The sequence below is a fragment of the Mustela nivalis genome (genome assembly GCF_964662115.1).
Source record: "Mustela nivalis genome assembly, contig: HAP1_SCAFFOLD_1002, whole genome shotgun sequence".
Taxonomy (NCBI): Eukaryota; Metazoa; Chordata; class Mammalia; order Carnivora; family Mustelidae; genus Mustela; species Mustela nivalis.
Genome location: NW_028135662.1, coordinates 162,902 through 173,806, shown reverse-complemented (window position 1 = coordinate 173,806; position 10,905 = coordinate 162,902).

The following is a 10,905-nucleotide window of genomic DNA, read 5'->3' as shown; positions in this document are numbered from 1 at the left end:
TGGCCTTTGAAAAGTCATACATTTTCTGGAGCCTCTATAAAGAAGGGGAAACAATTATCTTGTAGGATCGCGATCCAAATTAAATGAGATGATGGGCAAAAATCCCTTGAAATGGTATTCCAATGTTGGTTCTTTTTCCCTGGCTGGGTCCTTCTGGTCGGCAGGTCCCTATAACTCTCTTCTTTCCTAGATCACACTGAGAAGAATCTGGATCAGGAGGAGTGGGAGGACAGGCTGCTCCAGGTACGCACTCTAAGAGACATACCATTCTCCACACTTGCCTTCCTTCCCCTCTTTAGGATCCTTAAGGAGAAGAGGCCCCAGACCCCCTGAGCTAGAGACATGATTAAGGGACCTCCCTACTCAAGAGAACCTCTTTCTGAGGTTCTGAGAGGACTCCCGGCCTCTACATTGGAATCTTTAACTATACCCTAGACCTTATCTTACATTCCACACCCTCAAAATTGTACTGTCAAGAGAGAGTATGAAAATGGGGCCCTAGCTTTGTGTCCTTGGGCAAGTAATTTAGCCTTTGCCGGCCTCACCTCCTTCATCTGCAAAATGGAAATAACTTCCATCTCCCAGAATTAAATAAGATAATACAGGAAAAGGAGAGCCTTGCAAACTGTAAAGGGTTTCACACATAGAGTTGGTATTACCATCATTGTCCCTATATTGTTATTCTCCAGCCCTGACTAACCTTCCCCTATGTATATCAGCTCTTCCCCATTTCTTGAGCTCTTTTCTCATATTCACAGACCATGCCCCTTGTCTCTTGCTTCTTTCTGACCCACTTCCATGAGGCAGAAAAGCACAGCCACTGCTCTGTGTGGTCCTCTTCTCCCTTCCTCTTAGTTTTCAAGTCAGTCGTTAGTGGCCATCAATGATGACAGCTGGCTGGAGCAACTCATCAAGGTTGTCTTGGAGAGGATAAATTATTTCAGCGATGGTGAGGAGAAGGTGTGTGTATGTGCATGCGTGCACATGCGCAGGTGGCATATCAGGCAGCTGGTGGTAGTTGCAAGGAGGGAAGTGGGGGTGGAGGCTGGTGTGGAGGAGTTTGGTGGGGAAGGAATACAGAAATGTACACGAAGGACAGGCCTTTTGGGAAAAGCCAGCCCATGTTACTGGGCCCCGGGGAATGGAAGGATGGAGCATACCAGGAGCTGGCAGTCACACAGAAACAGCAAAAATATCAATATCTTCACATTTGCTTAGTGTATATGGTTTCTTGTTTTGTTTTTGTTTTTGTATTTTTAAGATTTTATTTATTTGTCAGAGAGAGAGAGAGTGAGCACAGGCAGACAGAATGGCAGGCAGAGGCAGAGGGAGAAGCAGGCTCCCTGCTGAGCAAGGAGTCTGATGTGGGACTCAATCCCAGGGCGCTGGGACCATGACCTGAGCTGAAGGCAGCTGCTCAACCAACTGAGCCACCCAGGCATCCCCTGTTTAAGGTTTTTATCAAGAACTTTGCCATCTGTTGTCTTAACTGAACCTCCCAGTCATTGAGAGGTCAAAGAATAGAGCTGGTATTTTGGTGCAGTGAAAAGTTCATTGACCTAAGGGTCAGATTGAAGCAAGTTAGTTCAAGTAATATTTGAGGTCATACTATGGATTCAGGAGTATATGTGATGTTGGGGTTGCACAGCTGACTAGGGAAGGGGCTCCTTTGCTCACAGACCTCAAGGTCTGTTCTGGTGAAGGCCTAGTTCCTGTCCTGGCTTTTCCTGCACTCCTGGTGCAGTCTGGGCCAACTGTCTTAGCCTTTGTGAGATTTTGGTCACCTCACTTGGGCAGTGGCAGAAATGACTTCTGATCACAGGAGAGTGGGTGAGGATAGACAAAGACACCTGTGCAGTTGCTTTGTAAAAGTCAAAAGACCAAGTAACAGACAACTCATTATCCCGACTCCCAGATGGAGAAACATAATCTAGAGAGATTTAGAGCCTTAAGCAATTTATTGGTAAAATTGGCACCTGAATCCAGGTTTCTTCATTTTTAATCTTGTTTTCCTGTTGCCAAGCAACAATTTATTTGGGCTTTGAGGGATCTCCAGGGAAGAGGCCATATTTCCAAGACTGAATATTAGCTCTCTAATTATTAACAAATATTTATGAAGCACCTGCTATGTGCAAAGCTTTGTGGATGGAAGAATGAAGCAAGCAGGGATCCTGATCTTATTAATTAAGTTATTAAAAATATGTACAAATGCTTATGGCATAGCAGGCATGGACTAGGCACAGGGCACTCACATAAAAGGCACAGACTCTGCCTTCAGGAAATCACCACTTGAGTGAACAGAGGAGAGAGTGGATTATTTTAAGTGTGTTAATTGTTGAGATTGGAATGTTCACTGTATGCTTGGGAGCAGAGGGGAGAGCTATTTTCTTGGCCCGATCGGGCTGGTCAGAAAATCATTCTCAAAGGTGGTCTACCATATCAGTTCACTTAGGACTGTCCTGATTTTAGCTTTAAAAGTCCAGCATACTAGGGCACCTGGGTGGCTCAGTGGGTTAAAGCGTCTGCCTTCCACTCAGATCATGATCTCAGGGTCCTGGGATCGAGCCCCGCATTGGGCTGTCTGCTCATGAAGGAACCTGCTTCCACCATTTCCCCCGTCTGCCTCTCTGCCTACTTGTGATCTCTGTCTGTCAAATAAATAAAATCTTAAAAAAATAAGAAGAAGAAGAAGAAGAAGAAGAAGAAGAAGAAGAAGAAGAAGAAGAAGAAGAAGAAGAAAGTCCAGCATACTAGGAAATTCCTCAGTACTGGGCAAACTAGGAATATTTGTCACTCTACAGACAAATGATTCAGTCTGGGAAGATGAGTAATGTGCCAGCTAAGCAGAGAGTCAGGTGCCTCAGGTCAGGTTTCATAGAAGCAGAGCCCAAAGTGAGGGTCCTTGTCAAGTGATTTGTCAAGAAAGAAGCTGTGGTCAGGTAAAGGACGCAGGATAGAAGAGGAGAGGCCAAGAAAGGACGTGCGGAGATCTGGATGGAAACTACACTGTAGAGTCTATCCTGCTTAGAGACAAGTGAGAGGGGATGGCTTTTGTACCTCCCCACCCCTCCACCTCTCTGTCACCAGTGCCAGGCTTCTATGGTTGTTAAGGGGCAGGGATGGGAGAGAGAAGAATATAACTCTCAGGCGTCTCCAGACAAAGGACCCAAAAAGACTGCAGGTGGGAACTGCTCACAATGGTGCCCACAGCCAGGGAAGGGAAGGAAACTTCAGCTCTGGATAAGGCTGGAAGAGCATCTGCTAGAGGAAGAAAAAGTGCCCGTCGAGAGGGGGTTCTAGGACGAGAGCTGAAACGTTCCTTGAACATGTGGTATACCCTTTTTGTCTACTGTGTCAGGCACTCTGTAAGTACTGGAGTAGAGCAAAGAACAAGACGTACACTGCTCCTGAGCTTTATTTATCACTGGAGATGAAAGGTTGGGGCGAGTTAAGAATTAACCAAACAAATGCATAAACAAGATGACTAGTGATTGTGATGAAGCCTTGAATGAAAGTATCAGGATGGTGAGCTTAGAGAGGATTTAGGAGGTCAAGGAAAGTTCACTGAGCCAGGATCAGAAAGATGAGAGTGAGACAGCATTTTGAAGAACCCAGGGAAGATTCCAGACAGGGGAAATGGGAAATATGGAAATCGTGAGGCAGGAAATGTTTGAGTGCATAAATATGGATATTACAAGGTAGACAGGGCAATGCACAGTAAGCAAGAATCAAGGCTGCTAAAATTCAGAAGAGGAAGACAGAAAGGCTACATAAAAATACTTTTTTTGATTATGCTATTTTGATTTTTAAATTATGCAAATTTAAGGACCTTTTTTTAAAAAAGATTTTATTTATTTATTTGACAGAGATCACAAGTAGGCAGAGAGGCAGGCAGAAGTAGGAAGAAGTAGGCTCCCTGCCAATCAGAGAGGCCAATGAGGGACTTGATCCCAGGACCTTGAGATCATGACCTGAGCCAAAGGCAGAGGCTTAACGCATTGAGCCACCCAGGCGCCTGGAACTTTTTATTTTTAATTTTTTCAAGTGAAATCTTTGCTATTAAAAATTATTTATTAGTTTGTTTGTTTTAACTTATTTTTTCGTTCAAGTATAACCAACAATGTTATATTAGTTTCAGATGTACAATATGGTAACTCAACAATTTTATACATTTCTTGGTACTCATCAAAGTAAGTGTACTCTTAAGTCCCCGTACCCACCTTCCCTCTGGCAACCACCAATTTATTCTCTGTGTTTAAGACTTTTTTGTTGTTGTTGGCCTCTTTTTTTCTCTGTTTGTTTCATATCTGAAATTTCACATCTGAGTGAAATCGTTTCGTATTTGTCTTTTTCTATTTCACTTAGCATTATACCCTTTCGATTGACCCATGTGGTTGCAAACAGAAAGACTTCATTCTTTTCATGGCTGATAATATTCCATTCCACATCTTTATCCATTCCTCTGTCAATGGACTGGGTTGGTTCCATTTCTTGGCTATTGTAAATAAATAATTCTGCAATAAATGTCGGGGGCATATATCTTTTTGAATTAGTGTGTTCATTTTCTTTGGGTGAATACCCAGTAGTGAAATTGCTGGACTATGTGGTTAGTCTATCTTTAGTTTTTCGAGGAACATCTGTACTATTTTACACAGTGGCTGTACCAGCTTGCATTCCCACCAACAGGACACAGGTTTCCTTTTTCTCTCCATCTCTACAAACTCTTGTTATTTCTTGCGTTTTTTATCTTTAGCCATTTTGACAGGTGTAAAATGATATGTCATTGTGGGTTTGATTTGCATTTTCCTGATAATCAATGATGTTGGGGATCTTTTCGTGTGTCTACTAGCCATCTATACGTCCCCTTTGGAAAGATGTCTATTCAGGTCCTTTGACCATTTTTTAATTGGATTATTTGCTTTTTTAGTGTCAAGTTATACAAGTTTGTTTTTTTTAATATATTTTGGATATTAGCTCCATATAAAATATAACATTTGCAAATATCTTCTCCCATTCAATAGGTTATATTTTTGTTTTGTTGGAGGTTTCCTTCACTGTGCAGAAGCTTTTTATTTTGGTGTAGTCCCAACAGTTTAATTTTGCTTTTGTTTCCCTTGCCTGAGGAGACATAGCAAAAAAAAAAAAAAAAAAAAAAAAAAAGTTCCTATGGCTGAAATAAAAGAAATTACTGCCTATGTTTTCTTTTAAGAATTTATGGTTCCAGCGGCACCTGGGTGGCTCAGTGGGTTAAGGCCTCTGCCTTCATCTCTGGTCATGGTCTCAGGGTCCTGGGTTGGAGCCCTGCATCGGGCTCTCTGCTCAGCAGGGAGCCTGCTTCCTCCTCTCTCTCTCTGCCTGCCTCTCTGACTACTTGTGATCTGTCTGTCAAATAAATACAAATCTTGAAAAAAAAAAAGAATTTATGGATCAAATGGGGACAGTTATGTCTTCAATCCACTTTGAGTTTAGTTTCGTGTATGGTGTGAGAAAGTGGTTTAGTTTCATTTTTTTTTTTTTTGTATGTGGCTATTCAGATTTTACAACACAATTTGTTGAAAAGACTGTCTTTTTCCCATTATATATTCTTGCCTCCTTTGTCATAGATTAATTGACCCACCATAAAAAGCATGGGTTTGCTTATGGAATTTCTATTCTATTACATTGATTTATGTGTCTGTTTTTGGCCATTACCATACTGTTTTGATTACTACAGCTTTGTAATAAAGTTTGAAATCTGGGACTGTGATACCTCTAGCGTTGTTCGTCTTATTCAAGACTGCCTTGGCTATTTGGATTTTTTGTTTGTTTACTTTTTTTGTTTTTTTATTTGTCTTTTTTTTGTATTCCAGACAAATTTTAGGATTATTCGAGTTCTGTGAAAAATGTTGTTGGTATTTTGATGGGAGTTGCCTTAGTTTGCAGATTACTTTGGGTAATATGGACATTTTAACAATATTGATTGTTCCAATCCATGAACATGGACTATCTTTCCATTTTTTAGTGTCATTTTTTAGTGTCATTTTAGTGTCATTTTTAGTATCTGACCCTGATCAAAGTCAGATAAAGGCATTATAAAGAAAGAAAACCACAGGCCAAGATCTCTGATGAACATAGATGCAAAGATGCTCGGAAAATACTGACAAATCCAAAATCATTCACCATAAACAAGTGGGATTTAATCCAGGTATGTGAGGGTGGTTCAGTATTCACAAATTCATCAACATGATAGATCACATTAACAAGAGAAAGGCTAAAAACCATATGATCATCTCAATAGATGCAGACAAAGCATTTGACAAAGTACAATATCCATTCATGATAAAAATTCTCAGCTGAGTAAGTTTAGAGAGAACATACTTCAACATAAGAAAAGCCATACATGAAAAACCCAGAGCTAACACCATACTCAATAGTGAAAAACTGAGAGCTTTCCCCCTAAGATCAAAAAACAACGTAAGGGGGTCCACTCTCACCACTTTTATTCAACATAGCAGCAGCAATCCTAGCCATAGCACTCAGACAAGAAAAAGAAAGAAAAGCCATTCAAGTTGGCAAGGAAGAAATAAAACTTCCACTATTTGCAGATGACATGATGTTATATACCGAATATCCTAAAAACTCCATGAAACTGATAAATGAATTCAGTGAAGGATACAACAGTAATATACAGAAATCTGTTGCATTTCTTTACACTTAATGAAGCATCAGAAAGAGAAATTAAGAAAATAATCTCATTTACAATTGCACCAAAAATTGTAAAATACGTATAAATAAACTTCACCAAGAAGGTGAAAGATCTGTACTCTGAAAATGGTAAAACATTGATGTAAGGAACGTTTTATTTCCTAGCTGGAAATAGGAATTATATGGATCAGGGAAAGTTCCTAAAGGGATGATCTGTACCCTAAGATGCTGAGAAACTAGAAATACAGCTTTCTCTTATCTCTAGCTTTAGCCCCTGCTGTCTAGGGTTACTGTCTTATCCAGATGACCCCCAGAGAACAGGAGGGCCAGTGTGGAGGATAGGGCAGTGGGGAAGATGCTAGTTGACCATTTCTTTTCTTTTTTTTTTTAAGATTTTATTTATTTATTTGACAGAGAGAGATCACAAGTAGGCAGACAGGCAGGCAGAGAGAGAGGAAGGGAAGCAGGCCCCCTGCTGAGCAGAGAGCCCGATGTGGGACTCGATCCCAGGACCCTGAGATCATGACCTGAGCCAAAGGCAGCTGCTTAACCCACTGAGCCACGCAGGCGCCCCAACTGGTTGACCATTTCAAAACCAGTTTGGGTAATGGCTATTCCCCAATCTATCCTAACTTCATTCCAAGCTATGCATGACCCTGCCTTTTCACCCCTCCTAGGATTTCCTGTATAAATTCTTTGGATTTACCTTGCGGACTTCAAGGAATATGAAACTGGTGAAGACGATGATTTCCTCTATCTTACAAAGTGTCAATGAAGACCTGCAGGACAGGGAGGTGAGGTGGAGGAACTGACAAAGGGGAAAGAAACATTTTTCCTTTAAAAGGCAGGATGACGAAGTAGTTAAAAGCTGAGATCTGGCAAGCTAGAAAACCTGTTGGAATCCTAGGTCTGCCACTTTCTCACTGTGTGCCCTTGGGCAAGCTATTTACTATTATTATTTTATTTTCTGAATCATCTCAGGAAGTTGCAGTTATGCGCATTTCCCCATTTTCAGGGTGTACTACCTAAAAATAATGATATTCTCTTACATAATCAAAGCACAGTGATCAAAATTAAGAAGTTAACATTGCTACAGTACTATTTTCTACTTTATAGACCTGATCTGAAAATGGCCAATTGTCCTGCCCATGTTTTTTTTTTTTTTTAGATTTTATTTATTTATTTATTTATTTGACAGAGATTACAAGTAGGCAGAGAGGCAGGCAGAGAGAGAGGGGGAAGCAGGCCTGATGCGGAGCTCCATCCCAGGACCCTGGGATCAAGACCTGAGCTGAAGGCAGAGGCTTTAACCCACTGAGCCACTCAGGCTCCCCCTGCCCATGTTTTTTTAGAGCAAAAGAAAGACATTTTTTTTTTTCCTCTGGTCTGGGATCCAAATTAGAATCAATTTATAATTTAGCTTTAATATTTTCAATTAGCAATAATCGCGCCTCGGATAAACCTCATTGACTAGCTTTAATATTTTTAATGTGGAACCACTCCTCAACATTTATTTTTCATGAACTTGACATTTAAAAATGTATGGACCAGGTCGCTGCAATGCTGCGCGTGCTGGGCCTGGGGCGTCTTCGAGGGCGCGGGCGCGGTCGCGGGCGCGGGCTCGGCCTCCTGTGGGGCCTGGACTCCGCCCCGGCCGCCCGCCTCGGCCGCGGGGCCCGCCTCGCCGGGGCCGGCCCGCACCCCTGGGACCCCAGGCCTGCGCCCCCGCCCTGGGCCCCCGGCTGACAGCTGGCGCGAGCGGGCCAGGCGGGTCGCGCCAGAGAAGCGTTTTCCAGACGGAGGCGCTCTGTTGACGAAGCGCCGCGAGCCCCCAAAAGTTGTGTGTCCGGGACCGCGCGGGAGCCCAGGGCTGTGGGGGAGCAGGGCGGGGCCGGCGTGCGCTCCGCGGTCTGCCCCCGCGAGGCGCCCGAGGGCCGAGCGCGCGCGACCACCCGCGCGTTTCCAGGAAGAGCCGCTGCGGCGGGTCGGGGTCCCGGGAAGCGCGTGTCCGGGAAGCGCGGCCGCCGCGGCTCTGGGCCGGGCCCGGACTTCGTGGGTGAGACGCGAATCGAGGTTGCGCCTTCCCGTCGCCGTTGTCCCTCCGGGCCCGGACTCGGACTCGGTCTCCGTGGGTCTCCTTTCGCCTTTTGCCGTGAGCGGCACCGCCCCGCCCCCATTGCTGGAGGGCGCCGGGCCCCTGCGGCGCCTGCGCTTTCCCGGGTGCGGTGACCCCCCGCGCGCGCCCCCGCTCTGCGCGCGAGTCTGCCCGGCCGGCCGCGCGGCAGCTCAGGCCGCGGGGCAGCTCTGGCCGCGCGTCTCCGCTGAGAAAACGGGAAGTTGTTCCGGAGTTCGCTCTAACGGGATCCCACGCAGCGTTTCTGCGAAGCCGCTTCAGGGCGCGCGCGGCCCCAGGGGTCAGCGCCCGCCGACCTGAGCAGAGTCCCGGGGTCCTCCGCGGGGAGGTTCTCCCGCTGCCGCCCCCGCTCCGGCCCGCTCCCTCTCAGGTCAGTCCATCAAATCTCTTCAAAATCCCGGTTCAGACCTCAGCGAAGCGGGCGCGTCCCAGCAGGGCACCTCGTGCCGCTCCTCCCGCGAACAACGCTCGCTCCTCTGCGCCATCGTGGCCAAGTTCAGGGCCAGGAGGACCCGGTTGGCGTGGGGGACGCGTGCGAGGAAGAGGAAGCCGCGTTCCGGTTGGCGCCAAGGCGAGGCCGGGTCTGGAGAGGAAAGTGCTCCCGGGAGCTGCACTCGGCTCCGGGGGTCCCGGGGACGCGGTGCGGGGACGTACGGTCCAGGCCGCCGCGCTTCTCCTCACGAGACCCGTATGGGGTCCCGCGTGGGACTGGTGTTTCCGACGCCGGGGTTGGTGAGGGACCCGCTGCCGAGGGAGCGGCCACAGCCTGGAGCGCGGGCTCCGCGAGGACAGTCAGCTGGATCTGCGGCCACGCGTGCAGCCGGGGCGCGCCGGGCCGTGTGGCGTGTCGGGCTGTGTCCCCGCTGAGGCCGCAGAGCGAGCAGAGGGCGGAGGCGCGGCGGGAGCCGCGGAGTGTGGGTCGCCGTCCGCGCGCGCCTCATCTTCACGTTTTTCCTTGCGGGGCCGCGGCAGCTCCGGCTCCTGGACGCTGGTCCGACGGCCTTCGGCGGCGGCCGCCTCGTGAGGGACGGCAGACGGGGCGCGGGCGCGGCGCCGAGCCTCGGGGGGGGGGGGCTCCGCCACTGCAGCCTGCTGCATCCTGCCGAGCCTCGTGCACTGAGCAGCGTCTGGCTGCCGCTTTGCTCGGCTCGTGGCCGCCCAGGCTCGCGGCTGGGGCCGTAGGCGGCTGTTCTCGCAGGCGCGCCGGGCTCCGGGGAGCTGGGCTGCGTGGAGCCGCGGACATCTCCGGCCGTCCTGCAGCCTGTGCGGCGCGGGCGCTCCACGGGGCTCCGATCCACGACTCTCCTCTCGCCCGTGTCTCCCGCGCTCCCTCGCCCCACGTTCCAGCGCTGGGCCTGTCTGCGTCCCTACTTGGCTCGGATCGTGGCCCGGATCCCTCCCTGGTGAATTCCGTGGCGACGTGCTTCTGGTGGTCTGAGCTCGGGAAGGCGCTGCTGGGAGGAGACCAAAGCCTCCCCCTCTCGCGCTCTGGTCCAGAGCAGAGTCCTGGTGTGGAGAGTGCTTGACCCATGGAGGGCTCAGCAGGCTCTGCAGCTGGCCCAGCCAGCGCGTCTGGGAAAGTACGGGCGGTTCCGTCTGAGACCCTGTTCTGGGAAGACCTCTGCTGGGGGGTTCCAGCCAGGAGAATCTGGGTCCTGAATGGAGGCCCCAGGGAAGACGCCTCAGTGTCCTGGAGTGGCCGGCCCCCTGGCAGAGCCGGAGTCCTGTGGGTGCCTCCGGGGCCACTGTGGCCTGTGCTCCTGATCAGCGCTGGTTCCGCGAAGGCCCCTCGGCAGCTGTGCCCCAGCCCTTTCCCAGCACCAGCTGCTGATGGTGGCCTGGGGCTGGGGTGCAGCAGGCTGGTGCCTGCTGGCCCCCTGGCAACTCTCAGAGATGGCTCCCTGCTGTGGACAGGGGACCTGGCCCTTTGGTGGTGCAGACCAGGCCTTGCACCTGCTCTGTCCTGCTCAGCACCCCCATGGATGCAAACCACAAGGGGCGACTTTTCCTCCAAGGCGGCTGCTGACTGACCTCAGTGGACAGCCTCCCCAGGGAGCGGTGTCCGAGCTCGAGCCCTTCCAGGACGG